The sequence below is a fragment of the Rhinolophus sinicus genome, linkage group LG11, assembly GCF_036562045.2.
Source record: "Rhinolophus sinicus isolate RSC01 linkage group LG11, ASM3656204v1, whole genome shotgun sequence".
NCBI lineage: Eukaryota > Metazoa > Chordata > Mammalia > Chiroptera > Rhinolophidae > Rhinolophus > Rhinolophus sinicus.
In genome coordinates, this window is record NC_133760.1 from 58,046,659 (window position 1) to 58,066,260 (window position 19,602).

General features: G+C 46.7%; 2 long non-coding RNA genes across 4 annotated transcripts in view; one reads left to right on the forward strand and one right to left on the reverse strand.

The window, feature by feature from the left end:
• Positions 1-19,368, forward strand: part of LOC141567572 (uncharacterized) — a 191,047-nt gene extending 171,679 nt beyond the window's left edge. For 2 of the 3 annotated variants that reach the window (XR_012490333.1, XR_012490334.1), the window contains exons 3-4: positions 16,463-16,660; positions 16,870-19,368. This is a non-coding gene — a long non-coding RNA (uncharacterized LOC141567572). The remainder of the gene's footprint in view (positions 1-16,462; positions 16,661-16,869) is intronic. The other variant, XR_012490335.1, reaches the window with a different exon arrangement.
• On the reverse strand, positions 11,708-13,168 carry LOC141567571 (uncharacterized). The gene is made up of 3 exons (XR_012490332.1): positions 12,880-13,168; positions 12,638-12,714; positions 11,708-12,457 (listed from the first exon to the last, which is right to left on the reverse strand). It is a non-coding gene; the product is annotated as an uncharacterized LOC141567571 (long non-coding RNA).
• Positions 19,369-19,602: the final 234 nt, after the last annotated feature.

The window sequence follows — 19,602 nt, forward strand, 5'->3', positions numbered from 1 at the left end:
TATTTGCTTGATCCAAGCTTATGAAGAAATTTTGCTGTCTTCTTTCAGACGTTTTGCGGTTCAGAAGTGTTATAAATCCATGAGAATGTTGCTCCATCTCATATTCATTTTTGTTTATGGCAAGAGTCAGCAAACTTTTTCTGTAAAGGGTCAGATAGTAAATATTTTCTGTTTTCTGCCCGACTCTGCTCCGGCAGTGCCAGTGCAGCCAGAGACACTACATAAATGAATGAGCGTGGCTGTGTTCCAATAAAACTGTGTGTGTGTATTCCAAAATCTGAATTTTGTATAATTTTCATAGGTTACAACCATGGTTAGCTTCTAAACCATATAAAAACAGGCAGAGGCCAGATTTGGTCCATGGGCCTTAGTCACCAACTTCTGGTTTATGGGGTGAGATAATGATTGAGATTCATTGTTTTTCCATATGGATACAGATTTTCCAGCACCATTTGTTGAAATGACTATTTTTCCTCTCTGTCTGCTACTGTTAGTGTTTGCTCTAGGAGTTACAATATGAATCCTGAATTTATCATAGTCTACCTGCAAAAATATCTGTTAACCATAGATTTTCTGTAAATGCCCTTCATTAGGGGAAGGAAGTTTCCAATCACTACCAATTTGCTAAGAGTTTTTACCAGGAATGGATGTTGGTTGTATCAAATGTTTTTTGTGCATCTATAGAGAGAATCACCTGATTTTTCTTTTTTCAGTATTTGAGATGGTAAATTACATTGATGGTTTTTAAAATGTTAATTACTGCACATTACTAAGATAAACCCCACTTGGTCACAATGTGTTATCCTTTTTAGATGTTATTGTATTTGATATACTGGAATTCCGAAGGGATTATTAATCATGTTCATGAGAAATATTAGCCTATCATTTTGTTTTGGTTTTTGGTAAATCTTTGTTTGATTTTGGTATCATAATAGCGCTGGCCTCAGATTGCGCAGGGAATTATTCCCTGTTTTTCAGTTTTCCCCCTAAGTATTCCTTTAGTGGCATCTGATAGGTTATATTTTCGTTTTCATTCCATTAAAATCCCTTTAATACTTGTAATTTCCATTTTGGTTTGTTCTTTGTCTCATGGGTTATTTAGAAGATTGTTATTCATCCAAGTATTTGGGATTTTTCCAGAGCTCTTTCTGTTATTGATTTCTAATTTGGTTCCTCTGTGGTCAGAGAACATGCTTTGTATGACTCGAATTGTTTTCAAAGTATCGATACTTATTTTATGCCTGGAGTCTGTAGTCCGTCCTGGTACCTGGTCAGTATGCACCAGAAAAGAATGTGTTTTCTGCTGCTGTTGGGTGAAGTTTTCTATAAACGTCAGTTAGAATAAGAGTGGTTAGCAAGGTTATTCATGTTGTCTATATCCTTACTGATTATTATGATTATTTTTGGGTCAAGTTGTTCAATTACTGAGAGGTGTTAAAATGTGTCTGACTCCAATTATAAATTTGTCTACTTCTCCCTGCAGTCTCCCCCTGTTGCTTCAGTATTTTGAAGCTCTGTTTTTAGATGCAAAAATGTTTATGATTGCTATGCCTTCTTGATAGATTGGCCGTTTTATCATTAACATGTGAACTTGTTTATCCCAGATATTAATATTCTCTGCTCTGAAATTTCCTTTGTCTGATATTAACACTCAGTTTTCTTTTGGTTAGTGTTAGCATGGTACACCTTTTCCATCATTTTACTTTTTACGTTCTGAGTCTTTATAGTGCATTTCTGGTAGGTAGCATACAGGTTTTTTGTTTTTGTTTTTGTTTTTTAATTTATTTACTATCACAATCTATGCTTTTTAATTGGGGCATTTAGACTACTTAGAGTTGAGATAATTATTGGTCTGGTTAGTTAGCATCTATCATATGACTATTTGTTCTATTAGTTTCGTCTCTTCTTTGTCCCCTTTTCATTCTTTCTATGTCTTATTGTATATAATTGAATATTTTCATAATAATTCCATTTTCTCTCTTTTGTTGGCTTATTAGTTATAACACCGAATTTGCTATTTTAGTGGTGGCTTTAGGGTTTGTATTTTATATCTCTGCTTGAACAGAGTCTACCTCTAAGTGATATTATGTTGCTTCACATAGATTAGGAAAGTCTTACAATGGTAAGATATTTATCCATTTATCGGCTCCCTAGCTTACATTTTACTTTTACACACAGTAATCTCCCTTTGTCTGCGGTTTTGCTTTCTGAGGTTTGTTACCTGAAGTCAACCATAGTCTGAAAAGGAAAATTATTAAACAGTAAGTTTTAAATTGCACACCATTCTGAGTAGAAAGCGGCATGTGTGACATTTTGCACACTCCTGCTTTGTCCCACCGCGATGTGAACCATGCCTGTGTCCAGCTGTCTCCATGTTGTGCACACAACCAGCCTGTTGGTCACTTAGTAGCCGTCTCGGTGATCAGATCCACTGTCATGGAATGGCAGCGCTTGTGTTCAAGTAACTCTTATTTTACTTAATAATGGCCCCAACGCACAAGTGTAGGGATGCCGGCAATTTGGATGTGCCACGGAGAAGCTGTAAAGTGCTTCCTTTAAGTGAAAGGAAAAAACAGTGTCTGTAGGGTTAGGTACTACCCATGGTCTTAAGCTCCCACTGGGGGTCTTGCAACATATTCCCAAGGATAACTGTTCTTCAGGTCTTCTTTGGCTCACTTCCCTTTAACACCTTCTCAAGTGGGGTTAGATTTTATTAAATTGAGATGAATTTAAATCTCTATTAAAAGTAGACTAGAGAATGAGGAAATTAAACACAGAATGACTGCAGGATTGTCAAGAGAAATAATAAAGCAATATATGGACATACGTCAACATGCGTCATTGTGGGTGACAGTTGCTTCTGGGTAATAATGTCAGTGACAATCCTTACTAAGGATTCTATTTATTTTTAAGGCTGGTGGCTGCATATGACCTAACAGTGCTCTGTATTTGCTGGCCCACACCTGGGTACAGTACGGTTTGATCTGGTCACACTCAGTTTCTTATAAATGTGCTGAAACGTTCTAGTTTTCGGAGAGAATATTTCACTATGTCTGAATATTTCACTAAGCTCTGATATTCCATCTCAATGGTAGAATCTTGAGTTGTATAAAGGAATCCCAGGAAACCACAAGCCAAAATGATTCCTGCCCAACCTTACCTGTTCTGGTGTTTCAAAGGCTCTTTCCTGAGCTCCACTCAGAAGAACAGTGGAAGTCACAAGTGTTCTTACTCCCCTGACACAGGAAGAACAAGGCAACTCCTTTGGGGATTCTGAGAACTAGGAGGAGAGGTGAGCACAGGAGGGTTTGTGAGCAGGAAGGAGGTGACAGTGCCACGCTGTGGCTAAGCTGCTGGCACAGAGATACACGGCCGAGTCCTTCTGCTCTGCACGCTGGATCTTTAGAATGGAGTACGAGCCCTCTGACCTCTCAGCAGAGAACCGTTCTTTAGGCATCCCTGATGTGTCCCCGGCGTCCTTGCCTTGGAAGTACATAAAAAACTCCGGGCCCTGCCCCAGGGTCTGTCGGTACCAGTAAAGCGCAGTATGACCAGAAATTGGATCACACCTGAGACTTACATTCTGGCCCTTCTCTGTGACCCTGTCCCTGGGGGACTGGGAGACTTCAGTATCTGTGTCACCTGTGAAGACAGAAATTGGAAACAGTAGGGGGAAAACAACTGTAGTCATCACACACACACACACACACACACACACACACACACACACACACTGAAACTGCCTGGTCTTCTGAGGACGCACCTGTCCCCAGGAGACAGAGGGTCACCCAGCAGAGGAGCCAGGTGCCCATGGCAGGGTCAGGGCAGGAATGGGAAGTTCACCAGGTTAGGGGCCTTGTCAGCATGCGCTGAGGATGAGGGACATCCCTTGTCCCCACAAGGCAGTTCCCACAGTGACATCACTGAGCCTCCGGATTACCTGACATTAATTAATTAATTGCATGTAAGATGCCAGTAACTCTGAGATGCACCATTTTGTTAAGTATATATTAAGAAAAAAATATTGTCACTCATAATCAGAAATGTTAAAAGGTGAAACATTGCAAAGCACAGAATTAATGAAAAATAGTAATTCCAAAGTAGACTCAAATATACACTGATTCTGTCAGACTCTTTGGCTGTCACCTCTCAGAGCTCCAGTGTTCTGTTGCCCAGACCCCACACTCCCTATCTGGCCAGTCTCCTCATTTCTCTCCTTCTCATATTGTCACCTGGACATCTCCACCTGGTTTCAACAGCACTTCAACAAAGCTGAGGTATAAAGTGCTGACTTTGTCATCTTCCTCTGAGTTCTCCTACCTTCTATCTCATTCCTGCATTCGCCTGGTCCTATCCATGGATTGGGCAGGAGTGGGCTATGTGGGCATGGAGGATGGGAGAACTGCAAGTTCTGTGTCCTGAAAGCGGTTTGAATTCACCGTTCGAGGCTGCAGGGTTGAAAGGGTGCCTCTGGTGGGTACTGATCTAAGTTGGGAAGTAAAGCAAAAAACAAAGAACAATTCCCTCTAGTAATTCATTAATCTCCATACTGATTTTTGTCCTCAAGTCCTTGTCACGATGCTCCTGTGTTTCTAAGTCATTTTTAAAATAAGCAAGTGTAAATGAGCACCCTCTCTGGTGCCTGCATCTCCCAACTCAATAGAAAGAAGTTATATTTCACACATCTTTTGTTTCCAATTCAAGTGGCAGTATTGTTACAACGTTGATTGTGATGGCCTTCCTGGGTTTATGAACAACAGGTCACTGGTTTCTCAAATGCGGTTTTCACAAACGAGTGGAAAGAAATACTGTGCCAGGAAAGGCGTTCTAAGTCCAGTCCTTTTAGGGTTGGACTCTTTGAAATCAGGAGTCTATTTTTGGTCTTCGCCGCCGAAGGAGATGAAACTACATTCGTCTTTAAAGCATTGATCTGAATCCTTCAGGCAAAACTGGGGCTTTGGTCTATTCTTGGATGATTTGATTACTTGTGCCCAGAAAAGACTCACAATTCTTCAAGGCCTGATGCATGGCGTCCGTCCATAAATGTTCTGCTGTCACGAGCAGCTTTTCTTCTCTGGCAAAGGAGGGAGGGCCCGAAAAGCACCGAGCATAGCGTCCTGAACCACAGCCAGGGTGTGGGTACAGGTGGAGGTGACCCTCAGCTCTGTGCTCTGGCACAGTGGGCATCCAGGATACAGTCTAGAGCATCAGGCCTCGAGGCCTCTAACTCAGCCAAGAGATATTTGTGCCCTGGGAACCCCCCGACCCCTGCGACAACCCACCAACGTAATAAAGAAAACATGTAGTTTCCTTCTCCATAACCTTTGGATTCCACCTCTTGACGTTCTGCTTCTGATCATCTGTTGGCGATTCGGAGCCCCGTGTTCAGTGCCTCCAGAATCCAGGGGACAGGGAGGCGAAGAGACTGAAGGAGAGACAAGTTGGGGAAGCTGCTGGGAAGATCGGAAGCCGTAACCCGGCAAAATGGCTTGGGTTACAGTTGCACAGTCCAAGAGAGGGCCCTCTCAGCATTCACCTGATTCCAGGACACAAAGGGGTGGGAGGTCCCAGTTGATGTGGGCAGCGTGTGGGGTGGCCTGAGGGGGAACCTGGGTGGTCGTCCTGATTCAGTCATTCCCTAAGCACTCCACTGGTGCCGGAGCTGCGGTGGGGACTGGCAAGGACACGGAATAAGGACGTCCACAGGCCCACATGCTGAGGTTTCCAGTCTAGGAAGTGACGGGGGTTTCCACGGAATAGTCACCCAAGTTCATGTAAAATGACAACTGTGCTAAGTGCTACTAAATAGCTATGAGTCCTTATAATAAGGGGATTGGACCTAGTAACTTGGGGAAGGCATGCTTTCCAGGGAGGTGGTGGTTAAGCTGAGGGGAAGCTGAAGCTGGACGTAGTGCCAGGGACCCCAATACTGCAGACAGAAAGTAATGGCTTACATTAGGGCTTACTGAGCCCAGGAAAGGGCTTTAGACAAGTGACCTGACCCAGGAGATAAAGGGCCACATAGCACAGGAGCCAGGAGGCCATGGCGGAGTCGGGGCAGAATGTGGGGGGGATGGAAGGGTGTTTCTCCAGCGTGTGTGATGAGGAAATAAGACTTGGCTGTCAGTGGAGCTAATCAGTGATGTCACTGTCCCTGCCAGCCAGTGACTCTTTCATCTACCTCTGCCCCTCCCTCTATCCTCTATCACCCTTCCACATACAGACATAAACCTTCACTCAGATGGTCTCTGCCCTGCTGCCTTTCTTCTGTGGGGCAATACCTCTGCAAGGTCCCATTATATTTGCCCTTCACCCATCTTCTCACCACCATCTTGCACAAGTCTCCCTCTGCTCTCTCTGCCCAGCCTCACTCATTTACGTTCAGTACTTTCTCGTATGTGCCATGTTCTTCTTTCTGCCTCGGGGTCTTTTTTACAGGCTATTTCTTCTGCATAGAACCTGTCTCTCTCTCTCTCTCTCTCTCTCTCTCTCATATTCCTAGATCTCTGCTTCATTCCTTACGTGAAAATGTCTTTCAGGCACTTATTCTTACCTGTGAAAAGTAAATCTTACATTTTACTAGGAGAAATTAAGGAAAATATTTTCAGGCATTTCTGTGAGGGAGAATTTTTTCATCAAGAGACAGAGAAAAACTACTGCTGAATTAAACGCTTGCACATCGAAACACACCATAAAAAAATGAAAGCATTAGCTACAGACTCAGAAAAGGCACGAGGACGGCACACAAATGAGAGTGAATCAGTGTGAACGTGTGTGTTTCTCAAAGTTGCCATGGAAGAGGCGACAGCCATGACGACAGCGACGTATGAGTTTTCTGCTGCCTGTAGGACGTGTGAAGACACGGCTGGGCCTCCGTTCTGAGTGGCCCAGATGAGGTTAACGATGGAGCAGCTGGGCACGTGGAAGATGTACAGTCTTTATAACATGGACAAATTCGTTTCCCAATTCTGCTTCTTCTGAACCACGAGACCTAGGGAAAATGACTCCATGTTTCCTCCACAAAGTGGGTATCAGAGTATTTGACCTGCGTGATTGTTGCAAAGCTTTAAAACACAATCTATACAAAACCTAGCATGCATTAGGGGCTCAGTCTGGTCATAATAGTTGAAGACTGGAGCCCCCAGTTATCCACCCACAGGAGCATGAATCAACAAATTGTGATATAGAATGGAATACTACTCTGTAATGTGAAGCATAAGCTACCGAGATAAGCAACACGTGTACATTTCAAACATATTAATTTTTGAGAAAAAGAAGTCAATCAAGTAAGAGTACTTACTATCTGGTTCCATTTATATGAAATTCAAGAATAGACAAAACGATGGTGATAAAAATCAGAAAAGCAGTTAGCCCTGGGGAATAAGCTGATTGGAAAAGAGCACGAGGAAATTTCCTTGGGTGATGGAAACATTCTTTATCTTAATGTCGGTCATGGTTCCACTGGTGTATGCATTTGTCAAAATTTACCAAGCTATACCTGTATTAATTTGAGCATGTTACTATTAATTATACCAGAAGTATTATTAAAACATGTCTAAATGAATTGCATTAAAAATGGGAGTAATTTACAATTTTATGCTTTTATTATAGTCCAATTTAGAAATGAATCCCACGCAAATAAGAGAAGACAGGAACATTCACACATATAAAATATTGAGAATGTGAGAAGTTCTCAGTGACTGAAATATACAACATTCAAATTTGGCATTAGAATCAGCTAAACTGACAAGTTGGCCAAGAAACAGCTGAGGACCGGCTGCAAGAAAGCATAGCCAAGCAAAAACTTAAAAAAAAAAAAACAGAAAAAGGGAAAGTTCTCAAAGGCTGTTAAAATCATTCCATGAATTCTGCACCGCTGTAAACGCCATAATTTTGGCAAATGGGTCATTCATCATTTTCAGCACTTCATCTTCCATGTAGACTTTCAACAGATTGGCCAGTTGGTGAATGGAGATTTTGCCAAGTAAGCAGCGTGCTCCCCTCTCTGGGAGCAGGTCCTGGGTGAGCCACTACCCACCTTGCAGGCCCGAAGGGGCACATAGGGGCACAGCAGGGGCTCATGGGGCATGTACTTCCTGGGAAGCCCAACTATACACCTCCTGCCCTCAGAATTAATGGATCCCAAGCTAAGAAACCTTGCTTTTGGGTGCAGACTTTCACCTGTACGGAGCCAAGGAGAAATACGGGCTAGGGGAGCATAAAATTGTTGCCCAATATCATTTTGTAAAACAGTGGTACCTCGGTTTTCGAATGTCTTTGTTGATGAACATTTCGGTTTACGAATGCCATAAATTTTATAGATCTATGGTATCATTAGGTAGTAAAATTCACGCTAAATTGCTGTTTTAGGGGTTGATTTTACAGGTCTGGAACGGATTAATCCATTTTGCATTACTTTCTATGGGGAAATTACGCCTCGGTTTTTGAACGTTTCAGAACTCGAACGGTCTTCCGGAACGGATTATGTTCGAAAACCGAGGTATCACTGTATTTTACAAGAAAAAAAATGAGGTGCTCACAGATTTTAATCCAACCCAAAAGAATAGTAAGAATTAGGTTCTTTCCTAATTTTCTCCATAACCTCAGACGACTCAAAACACCGCTCTATGACCCAGGAAGGGACTTAGTTTACTGTCTTGTTTTTGAAAATTCTATTAGTCGATCATCTTTGGGTCTAAAGCTGCTGTTTGATGTACCAACTAACAATTCCCCTCGGTGGCTTGTTTACTTGTATGTTTTATAACTTGTTACTGAGAATTTTATTTCCCTCCAGAGAATTCTGGCTTGGTATTCAATGGCTTTGAAGCCCAAGGCTGCTTTATGTAATAGTTTTAGACTCAGAGAATCCCAGATCACTCAGGGAGTTTAAAGCTGTTTCCAGCTTTGTTCTTCTCCACTGAAAAGCAAATGAAATATAAATTTCATCTTGGATGATACTGTTCCTCTGCATTACTCAATTACCAGAATATTCCGAGTCGAGGGAATAACATTACGTGCTGTTTGCACTTAGACACATGCACACACTGTGATGATGGACCTCAGTTTACACGGAGGGCCATGCTCACCAAGGCCCCTGGGACTGAGAGACCATTGCTGGGAAGTCTGGTGAAGCTTCAATAGAGGCAGTTTTTCCTCCTGGTGAGACAGGGGCGTCAGGAAGGAAGCATCCCTCACGCGTGTGGCTGTCCTTTTTGTGCAGAGAGCAGCTGACTGTGCAGTGCTGTGTATTCACTGCTGGCACAGAGGTACAGAGAGGTCTGGTTGGTGCTGGCGGAATTCAGGGTCAAGGGGAAATGCTCATTCTTGTCTCGGGAGACGCTATAACCTTCTGTGACATCTCCTTTGCTGATGCTGCTGGCACTTCCTGAATAATAGATCAGCCTTAGCCCCTGTCCAGGGTCTTGTCGATACCAGAACATTGCAAAATGGTTCATATGCTGAGAACATGTCAGGTTCATCTTCTTTCCTGTTTGTATAATATGGTATCTTGGCGTCTGGGTGATTGCAGCATTCACGGGGCCTGTTGCAGAGGCAGACATAAGGTAAAGACAAGGCTGAAGGAGTAACCTGGGTCTGCAAAGGAAAGGAAAAGGCTTGGAGCTGGGACTTTGCAGACCCATGGCGGAGGTTTCCGACTGAATCTAGAACTCACCTGCCACAAGGAGACAAAGAGTCACGCACAAGAGGTTGGGGCTCATGACTGGGTCAGGGCGAGAGCAGGCTTTGACAGCTAAATGCTCTGATCCACAGGACCGAGAGAGGGAGCTCAGAGGCCCTCCTCCAATGGACAGACAGGTCTGTCTGGGATGTCACTGCCCCCACCCCTGCAGACGCTCCCCGGCCCAGGGTCCCTTCTGACTTTGCTCAGGCTGAATCAGCAACACCTCTCGTAGTCCTAGCTAAGCATGGTCGGCAGGGGAGATGGGTGTGGCTGGGATGCACTGAGCTTAGGATGCACCCCACCCTCTTGGTTTCCCACCTTCCTCTGGGACAGTTGCTCCTGTCTGCACCTGCCTCTGACATCAAGGCTTGCTTTGCCCAAATCCTTCAACTGTGGACCTCATTCAAGTTCAGAGAAACCTTCCACCTCTTCCGTAGCTGGAGGTAGCCTCGCAATAACTGAAATTTTCTTCAACGGTTGCTTAATATTGGATCCATGCCTAAGTTTTTAACCCTTTCCCTCCCAGTCTGCTCTCCCAGACACTCCCCAGAACCCCTTACGTCTCAGTGGCATCCCAGTGCCATCTAGTGGTCAATCACTGAAGTTTCATCATTCATTTCTTCTGCAGTGGTTCAAGGGATGCTGGGAAGTGTCTGCACGGTCAGCAGGGAGAATATACCAGAAGCAGCATCCTGCAAGCTGTGCGCTCAATTTCCTTAAACCCTAATCCCAACACTAATTCTAACCTTGACCCTACTCCTTTGAGCTACCATGCTTAATACGCACCCTCATCCTACGTAGTTACTATCACATTATCTGGCAGCAAGAGTCTGAGATCTGCTTCCTTAAAACTATCTTCTGAAAGGAGGAGAGAGAGAAGGGGGTGGGGGATGGAAGTAAATACTATTTAGCCTAAAATAGGAAGAAAAACACACAACTTTAGTATAATGACTTTCTTTTATCTCCATGACTTAAAAAAAGCAAAAATGTCCCCTGCTCCCCGCCCCCCCCCCCAAAAAAAAGACAATCAAAATATGGATAAGCAAAGGACTCGGCAGGAAATGAGGTTACCACCAAGATGGGGTCAAATGTGTATGAATAAAAAATAGAATTGGACCATAAGAAAAATATAGGATATCTTATACAGCAATAAGCAATCCTGGAGGAAACATTAATAATATCTATCATATCAGGGGAAAACAAGGATGGCTGGAAAGAAGGCAGTCTGCACTAAATGAATTAAATCATACAGTGTACATCTGCTGATTTGAGCAGTAGTGAGGTAAGAGATGATTCTGGAAAAAGCAGAGGAGTTGAGGTAAGAAAACACTGGTGCAAAATAGTATTATAAGGAAGCTGACTCTGCCAGGGTCATGTGGAGGGAGATGGCAAACACAGGAAGGAAGTGTCTGGAACGGCATTCCAAGGACAGGGAATGCCCATCTGTTCCCTGGGCTTCTGCACTCCCAGGGGATACAGGGGAACAGAGCAGGACTGCTTTGCTGATGCCACACTTAAAATAAGACCAGAAAAACTCTCTGCCAGGGGCACTTATTCTCTGGAGAAAGAATCTGGTGTCCTGAGCTGCCACAATTTCTGATAAGTGAATTTGGAGGGGCTGTCACTCCCCTTCCCACTGTGCAAGTCTCAGGGCACCTATATCATGGCTGAGTCTGTGCCATCCAACCTGCATCTTGGAGCAGCGGGTGATTTCTTAGGACTCCCAGAAACCATGATCCACAAACCTGTCCTCTGTGACCAAGGCTTTAGATTTAACAGATACGAACTGTGGCTGCACCCACAGACAGGTAAAATATGTTATTTCTAATATGATTGTCTATATTTATATAAACAATGATAATATTGTATAATATAAACAAATACTAGAGAACAACATTTAATACAGTGAACAAATAAAAAGGAATAGGCACGTTATTATCAAGAAAATACCCCATCTTCTTGAGTTAAAGAATTCAGGGAAATTATTTCAAATCAAAAGGCTAGGACACCACATAAAACACTCAGTCTCTAGAAATCAGATTTATTCATGGAATCAAGATGAAACTGGAGAACTTGTGAAACTATGCTTCAGTCTAACCGTCAGGATGGGAGCAGTGGGAAAATGAAAACAAAACAAAGAAAACAGGTTGCTTCAACTATGCAGAGGAAAGGAAGTCTTTGTGTTTATCACTTAATAGGCACAAAAGCAGTGAGGACATTACTTCAAACAGGAAGCCAGGCTTGATAATATACTGCAGAGAGCTGCCAGTGGAACAGCGACAGAAGAGGCTTTAGAGAAACAAGACCCAGGGGAGGCAGTCACAAACTCTACAGACACCAACAACAAATGCAGAGGAGACGGCACCGTCCACGACACAGAACCAAAGCTGTGTGAGGGGGCAGCAGCCCTGGGGTCCTGCAGGAGGCTGTTTGTGTGCAGGACGCTCGCTCAGTCCCTGCCTTGGAGCTCTGAGCTGGCTCTGGGACTCCTGGAACCCAACAAGCCATAGTTATTTCCATCCACCAAGGTTTACAGCCACAGCGTTTCAGCAGCTAATTGATGGCCTCTTTCTACCCAAAGGACAGCAGACGTCCAAATCTACTTCTTTTCGTTGGGGCGTGTAGAGCAATGAATGACCCATTTACGGTCTTTAGGAGCTGCAAGGTGAGAGAAGGATGAGGTTTGTGAGCAGGAAGCAGGTGACGGTGCCACGCTGTGGTTAAGCTGCTGGCACAGAGATACACTGCTGAGTCCTTCTGCTCTGCACGCTGGATCTTTAGAAAGGAGTACGAGCCCTCTGACCTCTCAGCAGAGAACCGTTCTTTAGGCATCCCTGATGTGTCCCCGGCGTCCTTGCCTTGGAAGTCCGTCAAAAACTCCAGGCCCTGCCCCAGGGTCTGTCGGTACCAGTAAAGGCCAACATGACCGGAAATTGGATCACACCTGAGACTTACATTCTGGCCCTTCTCTGTGACCCTGTGCCTGGGGGACTGGGAGACTTTATCACTTGCATCACCTGTGAAGACAGAAGCTGGGAATGGAACGAGGAAAAGAATTGTAGTCATCGTCATTTTTCTCTCTCTCTCTGTTTCTGTTTCTGTCTCTGTTTCTCTCTCTCTCTCTTTCACACACACACACACACACACACACACACACACACACACACACGAAACTGCTTGGTCTTCTGAGGACTCACCTGTCCCCAGGAGACAGAGGGTCACCCAGCAGAGGAGCCAGGTGCCCATGGCAGGGTCAGGGACAGAATGGGAGGTTCACCAGGTTAGGGGCCTTGTGAGCATGAGCAGAGGATGAGGGACGTCCCTTGTCCCCCCCCCCCCCAAAGCAGTTCCCGCAGTGACATCACTTCCTCTATCAATCCCCTCAGCCTCAGGGATGCAGAATTTATATCACAGCACACTCAGATGACTAAATGTAAAGATTCATAAGCTCCCCTTTCAACAAAATCAATGCCTGGGCTGCCACTTCCAGCTCCAATGCTGTCCTTATGCAGAGGTCTCCCACTGCATTTCCAAGTTCATCTTCTCATTCACGAATCACTCCTCTGTGTGGACATTTTCCCCAGGAATTCCATTTCCAATGGAATTACGGAACCCGCGGTTGGGTGACTGTCTGCGCCTGTAGTTCTGGGAAGTAGGTAGACAGCAACTAGTGATTTGGTTATGTTCCTATTCCACATATTCTCATTTCTTTCTAACTTAATGACAATTTTCATAGTATTCTCTTACAGTTTGAGTTCTGTTCTATTTTCAGTTAGCCCTTCTTTTTAATTCCTGTTGTTATTTATTTACCACCTGCTTATCTTCCCCAGTCCTGCTTACAGTGTGTGTATTTTATTAGTTTCCGAAACGGTAATTGTCATTGTTGAGTCTCGTTAATATAGTTTGCTTTATGTTGCATCTATTTTTGTTCTTTATGTCCCTGTCTTTATTTATTTCAGATTTGGGGCGGGGAGATTATTATGTACTTTTTTCTACATCCTAAGCTTGATACTTAGATTGTTATTTTTCTGAACTCACTAGTCCTTTACATCTATGAATTTCCATTAAAGTACAGCTTTAATCGAACACTTATTTATTGATATGTATATTCTCACTATCTTTTATTTCTAAGCATTTTAAAATTTCTATTCAGATTTCTGGTTTAGGATTTATTTGAAATTATGTTTCTACGTCTATAAAGTTTTTAAAAAAGTTATCTTTTGTTGTTTCATTTAATCTTTAATGTATTAGTCAGAAAAGGTTTTCTTTATGATACCAGTACTTTAAAACTGAGACCTCCTTCCTATGCAAATCAATACTCATTTTGCATAAATGTTCAATGTCTAATTGAGGATATTCTTTCTAACTTGGGTGTGCAGGATTTAATATTTTTTCCTTACATTGGTCTCATTAAAGGTATTATCCAAATGTTATGTATTTTTACTAACGTGTTGTCTATTGATCTGTCACTTACCAAGGAACTCTTGTTAAAAATCTTCCATCACAATGGTACATTTGTCAATTTCTCACTTTAATATTGTCATTTTTTCAGCTGAAGCAATATTTTTTATACATCCACGTTTATGTCGCATGGAGAAGAGCTAGCCTCTGATGCCTCTGAGATGGGAAGGGACGTGACACAGATGAGGGACGAGCAGCGTGCCTGGCTGGAGTAGGAGAGGGCAGGGTGAGCTGTGCAAGCTGGGGCCAGGGAGGTGGGCAGAGAAGACCCAGCAGGGCCTTGTGGGCCAACTGCCCTGGCTGGACAGGGAAGACGGACAGGAGCAGAGACCAATGACAGCGAGGGCTGACGGAGGACCTTAGAGAGACAGAAAGGAGGTGCCCAGGGGGATACACGGGGGTCTAGAGGGATCTGAGTTACCAGTGATTTTCCATCCTGGAGGCGTCATGATGGAGAAATATTTTTCCTGTGATTCCCCAAATGATGTAGGTGATGTTGGATCTGCCTGCAGTGTCTGGGTGAAGGCCGGGATCGCATCTCGGAGAGGCAAAGAGTTTTAAAAAGAGGATAGTTTATTGAAAGCAAAGGGTCAGCGCTCCCAAGCCGGAGGGGGTCCCAAATGGGGGTGTCCCGTGAGTGAGGCAAAAGCTCTTACTTTTATACCTTCCCTTGCCTGTTTGGGGAAGGGGAGCTGTTTGAAGGGAACTGTTTAAAGAAGGGAACTGGTGCCTTCTAATGAAATTCCTCTGCCAGGTTTGTTCTGCTTGCCCATCCTAAAGGAATTAGCAAAGTAACCCACTCTTATGTATCGGATCTGTTCCATTTGTCAGGCCAAAGGGACTTTTATGATTAACCTCAAGGCCTTGTTACATTTTGTCCTGGAGTGAAGGAGTGATTTGATTTCAAAACCTAGAGTTTTAGGATATGACTGTCTTTGTTTATTCTACTAGGGACCTCCCTGTCCACCTAGGGACATGCTAACTCTCCTGTATCAGTCAGACTCAGACTAATGACTAGAAAAGTTGGAGCTGGGAAGCCCCTTCCTGGCTAATGGGCAGCTGTAGAAGACAGACAGACAGCATCGGTGGAGACATGTCAGCCTGCGGCCCTGGGCCTGGTGCAGGCCTGGCAGACACTGTCCTGGAGACGGACCCCAGCACACACCGAGTTTCACTCTGCATGACAGGCCTCTCAGGGCTCCGAGGCTCCCAGGGTGGGAGTTGAGGCTGCACAGGTTTCACTGAGTCCAGGACACAGGGCCTCCCCCTGCCTTTTTGTGCAGAGAGGAGGCGGCCGTGCAGCGCTGTGGAGTAACTGCTGGCACAGAAGTACACAGATGCCTGGGATGGGGAAGCCGACTTCAGCGTGAGGGGGAAGTCCTCTGTGTTTGATCTGGAGACATTGTACCCCTTGGGGACATCTCCTTCGTCGGTGGTCCCAGCAGCGACTGAGTAATGGATCAGCCGCAGCCTGTGGCCCGGGTCTTGTCGATACCAGTACATGTAGTTGTGGCTCATATCCTGGGCACAGGACAGTGTCACCATCTGTCCTGTTTTCCGGATCTGGAATTTTGGCTTCTGAGTGACACCAGCATCCACCAGACCTATGGAGAAGGACAAGAAGCTGATACAGCAGCCACCACGGAAAGGCTTAGGCTAGGACCTTCCAATTTTCACCCCTGGAAGGGACACTGCCCAGGACTCACCTGCCTGCAGGAGATAAAAAGCCACACAGTACAGGAGGCCGACACTCATGGCAGGGGCAGGGCAGACAGAGGGGTCTTCTAGGTCTGTGTGTCGATGAACGGGGGATGTAGCTTTCCAGGGAGTGACCCTGTGATGTCACTCTCACTGCCTGGACCCCAGAGCCAGCCTGTCACAAGGGACCACGCCCCTTCCAGCAGAAGGCCGAATCAAAAATAAATGAACAAATGAACAGCTCAGAATGGGAAGAATGCTTTTGTCTGACTTTGACACACGTCTTATAGGTAGTCCTTAACCTTGTTGTAAAGAGTGTGTAACTTTAGGTATATTTTATCCCTTTGATATAAATCTTCATTAGTATCCTGGTTTTGTGTATCTTTATATTTCTGTACTTCTGTGTCTTAGGGAAAATCCTGATGGCTTTCTGATACCTTGTATGACTCATGGTCCCAAATAGCCCTTCAGGGATCCTTTATTACTTTGCTTAACGGCTGCCACCCTGCAAACATCCTTCCGTCCACAGTGAGCCCCCTGGTCTCTGGTTGCCACACCTCAGGGGCAGGCTCGTCACCACGTGAGGAATTAATTATTCTGCTGTTTCTCATCAATTCACAGACAGATAGGACACCTACCAGAGCCCCTGCGAATTCTCCAGGACTTACGTCCCGTGTTTGGGGTGAGAGAGCAGCAAGCAGATTGCCTCACGCCCGTGGCTGACCTTTCTCTGCGGCAAGATGACGGCTGCTCGGCTCTGCAGGTGCCCTACTGGCACCAACCGCTAGAGTGTCTTGAGGAGAAGTGGCTGAGTCCAGTGTGAGTGAAAAACGCTCTTTTTTGAGACATCTGTTCCACAGGGGACTATCTCCTTAGGAAGAATCACTGACATTGGTTAAATAAGAAATATAATGGCACTTTAAAAACATGTATCTAATGTGCACACAATCCCACGCTTAGAAGGACCTCATATTTGCTTCAGGGCTCTGCTGTCACCATGCTTATGTTCTTAATGTTTTGAACCACAGATGCTGCAAATTACGGAGTCGGTCTCAAGAATACGATTTCCTGTTTCACATCTGTGGTCCCCTCCCGATGTGCTGGTTCCCCTTCAGCACAGACTCATGTCTGGGGGCTGGGTGACTTGGCGTCTCTGGGCCTGGGAGAGAAGGGCGCAGAATCTACAGTCGGAACCAGAGGAGTCTGAGGTGGGAACCACAGTGACATGCCTTGAGCTGGCCAGCCCACCAGTGAGTTCCACGTCTGTGCCCAGGACTTCTCTGGTCCAGGAGAGAAAACTTGAAACCACGCAAGACACCTGATGCATGTTAGGGACAAGTCTACGTGGAGATAGATGGTTTGAGAAAATGACCGTCAAAAGGCCTTTCCAGCTCGTAGAAGCTGTTTTTATAAAATCACCCTGTGTGCTCGGGCTGAGTAGATCATGGGGCCCAGTCACTTCACTGAGAGATCGTTTTATATCAGGAAAAGAGTTCCCTTCATCTTGGCCCCAAGTGTCCAAGCCATAAAACCGAAGCCCCCCAGACACCTCCCAAGGGAGAACCACTTGGTTTTGTGCTAACCAGAGTCTGTGCCTTGCACGTCCCTCTGTGTTGGCCAGAACTTAGCCACATGACGACACCTGGCTGCCAGGGAGGGTGGGAGGTGGGGCCTCTATTCTGGGCAGCCATGTGCCACCTGAACGCTGTTACTGGGGAAGAAAGGGGATCTGAGGCCCGGGCACCACGAGCCAGGTTCTCTTAGAGAAAACAGCTCTGAGGGAGCTAGGGCTGTGTGCAGTGCTGGTGTTATTTGTGGCCCACGTGGTGTGGAAGTGAGCGTGCGATGGGGGTGGCAGGTGTGTGACACCAAGGCTGGCTTGTGGTGTGGGTGATGGTGGCAGCTGTCATGGGTGGGGGTGTGTGTGGCTGTGGCAGTGGGGGTGGTGACAGTGTGGGGGGCAGTCTAGGTTAGGGAAATGCAGGGATTAGGGGAATAAGAGCCTCAGCTTCCGGTCCAGACGCTGCAGCTGCAGGAATAGGCCCTGAGGAGCCAGGTGGGGGCATAGCTGCTGACCTGATGATGACACGTGAGTGTCCTCCCCCAGTTCCCCACGCCCCCCCCCCTCCACCAGGGCCAGAAGCTGGTGATCAGCTGCCTTCCCGTCCAAGGCCGACTTAGGGCGAGTGGCCCCCCTGACAAGCACCTCCCCCCTACTTTTCCTTTCTCCTGCGCTCTTCCTATTTCCACCTCTCTGTGTCCTGGTTGCCTCTTCCTTGTTTTCTCTCTTTCCTGCCCAGATCTGTTCTTAGCGCTGCTGAGGTCTTGCTCTTGCTGCCTCCTTTTTTCCCCTTCCGGAAGCTTCCTACTCCCAGAACCAGGGAGAGCCCTGGAGGCTGAGGTCTGCACAGTGCCGAGCACCTGGCAACCAAGGGCCTCGGGTCACGTTTCCCTGACACTGAGAGGTCCTGCTCGCCCCCCACTCCCTCTTGGGGTCATTCTGACGTCCTCTGTTGTGAGGCCCCAGCTCCGGCCTTGGCCGGGGGCTCAGATCAGGGTGAACAAATGAGGTGAAGAAGAAACCTTGGGATGTGAAAGGGATGATTTTAGGCAGGGAGAGCCTCTCAGCCCCGGGTCCACGAATGATGTCCGTGATTTCCCGGGCAGCACAGTGCTGGGTGTTAAACACTGGGGTTATTTGGGTCCACCCCTAACCTGCCAGGTAATTTAATTCTGCTCCTCTCTGCTGAGTTCTTCCTGTGCTACGCTGTGCCATAGGGGAGCCCGCTGTCCAGGAGCTGACCGTCTGGGGCTGCTGGGGACAGACAGACACAGGCCCCTGGGAGGCTGTGATGTGGTGCCCCCGGGAGCAGGCAGGCTACTGGGGGAGGCAGGGTGGGCAGAGGGGGGTCCCCAGTGACTGCTGCTCAGGGACGAGCGAGCTGACCTGGGAGGATGTGGGAGCAGATGCAGAAGGGCTGTGTGCCCAGGAAACTGGGGCATCGGCAGGGTGGCTGGGGCCGTGGTGCACAGAGTAGGGAGACAATGCAGTCCCTGCTAGAAAGGTCTTGGGCTGAATGTTCTGGAAGGTGACTGTAGAGAGAGGGGCCGACCCCACAGGGCCCGGCGGTGGGTGGGCTGTGCGCCAGGTCGTGAGCACCTGGTCTCTTCTCTCCCGGCCACAGATTCCCTGTCGCGGGCCTGGGGGAGTGTGTCTTCGTGGAGCCCACCGGGCTGGTGTCGACGGAGTGTCTGATGACCCGGCCCTGGGTGTGCAGCAAGATGGCCTACACATGAGGTGGGTCGGCCCGTGGCGCCCTCCAGCGCGGCCAGACCTGCTGCCCCAGTCTCCTCCGCGAGGCGAAGCAGTGAGGAGGGTGGCCTCCACCCTGGGCACCTGCAAGGCCCATGGCCCTGGTTCCTGGTCTCCTTGGCCCCAGGCAGGTCCTGTGGCTCAGCAATGCCACATGCTCAGTAGTGTAGGCACCTGGCCCCCAGCACACACACACACACACACGCACACACGTGCGCACACAGGCACACACACCACACACACACGCGCACACACACGCGCACACGCGCGCACACACACATGCACACACACACCACGCACGCACGCGCGCGCACACACACACACACACGCAAGCCCGTAGTCCCCTGGTGCTGGCAGTGCGTCACTGTCCACACACACACTGCACCTGCCCTGCAGCCTCCAAGCCATTTCTCTCCTGGTTCCTGGGGAGGCAGAGGGAAGACTTCCT